Consider the following 2,435-nt stretch of genomic DNA (forward strand, 5'->3'; position numbering starts at 1 on the left):
TATTAAAATATTATTAATATAAATAAATAATATTTTAATGTGATTTGATAATATTTTTTAAAAGTAAGAAAAAATCAAGAATATAGCAGTGAAAACACAAAAGAACTAAAAAAAAGTATTAGTTTGAAAACAAATATTTTTTACAAGTGAAAACGATTTGTGTATTTGATGATATAGTTTTTTTAATTAGAACATTTAAGTATTATCAGAAGGCATATGCGATAATAAAAACATAATATATACATATATTTTTCATTTTTTAATTGTCAGTGATTCATATAAAAACAAAATTTCCAAAAAATAAAAATAATAGAAATATAATTTTTAGCATATTTTATTTAGTTTTCATTAAGTTTTTATAGGTTTTAGTGTTAAATTCACATTTCTAGATTCTACGTTGAGTTTGTGTGTTTTTATGCAATTTTAGATAATTTCTGGATAAAATTGAGAAGCTGAAGCAAAAGTCTGATTCAGAGATAGAGAAAGCACTGCAGATGCTGTCCGGATCTGACTTCCTTGCACTCGGAATAGCTTTTCTGGAGTTACGGAAGTCTAAATGGAGCGTTCTCAACGGCTATGGAAAGCTGACTTCCAGAGCTTTCCAGCAATGTATAATAGTCCATACCTTGCTTCAGATTAGAAGGCCCAAAATTGGCGTCCAACGCCAGCCTCCTACCCCCTTCCAGGCGTCCAGCGCCCAAGGAGTAGAGACCAGTGTCCAAACGCCCAGAGAGGACCACCTAGCCAGCGTTCAACTCCCTAAAGGCCTCCTAGCACGTGGATGTCATCAAAACTCAGCCCAAACACTTACCTAGTGGACTCCAGAAGTGGATTTTAGCACTAAAAAGACAATTTTATCTTTACTAGTCATTAGTTAAGTATTTAAGGGATTAGATTTATATCATTCGAACAACAACAACAACATCTAAGACTTTACACCATATTTCGAGTTTTACATTATATTTTCCTTTCAATATGAGTTTTTAAACCTCCTAGGTTGAGGGGAGGAACCTTGCTGAGTTCTATGAATTAATAAAGTATTACTGTTTCTCTTCAATCCGTGTTTGATTCAATTTTAAGATGTATATTCATTCTTCAACATGGTGAATGGGATGGCCAGTGACAACCAGCTCCGTTCATTATACTAAGACCGCGTGCCTAACAACCACCCGTGTCTACTTGGATTCGTGGGAATACGAGCCAGGAAAGCATCGAACCGCCAGCTTGATTATACATCTCTTAGACGGCTAATCCACGACTTCGTTGGGGACTTCTCGAGACACCAGTTCAGCCGATTTACGGGGAGATTAGGGTCTCTGTGGTAGAGACTAGAACCCAAAGATGTAGCATTCTCTGATCCGGAAGATCTGACCTTGTATGTGGCACTTTGAGTATGATCATTAAGGAGAATGGACTGTAAGAACTTCACCCTCAATCAGACTGGATGCGCACTAACCCTGGTGTTCAGATCTGGAGGAGATTGGCGACCGCGGCCTTGATTACATACAGCCTGCCATTGAAGAAATCATTCACACTTGAAGAAGACAGTAATACCAGAGTTAAGTCAGAAAGACGAAGCATTTCTAAACCTTAACCAAGTTCTTATCACTGTTTACATTTCAATTTACAAAGTATTTCATACATTTTTCTTTATTTCTTTTAATGCAATTAAACCTCAATCCAACAACTCTTCTATCCGCCTGACTAAAACCTGTAAGATAACTATAACTTGCTTCAAACCAGAATTCTCGTGGGATCGATCCTGACTCACTCAAGTATTACTTGGACGACTCAATGCACTTACTGATACAATTGTACGAGATGTGGGAATTCGTGCACCAAGAGATAATCTAATTAAATCAATTAAAGTAATAATAAGTTATTCTAAAATATAGAATGGTTATCTTTTGTTTTTTTTAATAGTTTGTAACTTTTGGTGTGGAGAGGAGACACCGACTAAAAGAGAAATATCCTGAGAATAATTCTCAAAATCATATTTTATGTAATAACATTAAAATAGATTTTAAACTTATATATAAAAGGTGCTTTATTATAAATTTGTGATTATAAGAGCAAGATCTATGGCAAGGAGTAGTATAGCACTTGGAATAACAATATTATTGATTATTAGTGTGATTATTTGTTACTTTGCAATTGTTGAAGAATTTGATGAGATTGTTGCATCTAATTATATGAGAAGCGATTCGGAGAATACACTGCGAGGATGTATCAACAGATGCAAGAGAATGCATACAGGTAAACTGAGGGATAGATGCATCAAGCGTTGCCGTGACAAGTATAATAGTCGCTTCATAAAAAACCTTTAATAGTTTAATAATGGTGAGTATATAATATGTTATTGTCATCAATCTTTCTATTTAAAAAAAAAAAATAGTGGCAAGCTAAGCTACCACCAGTTGTAACCAGTGTATACC

This window comes from Arachis ipaensis, chromosome B03 (assembly GCF_000816755.2).
Source record: "Arachis ipaensis cultivar K30076 chromosome B03, Araip1.1, whole genome shotgun sequence".
In the NCBI taxonomy this organism is placed as follows: domain Eukaryota; kingdom Viridiplantae; phylum Streptophyta; class Magnoliopsida; order Fabales; family Fabaceae; genus Arachis; species Arachis ipaensis.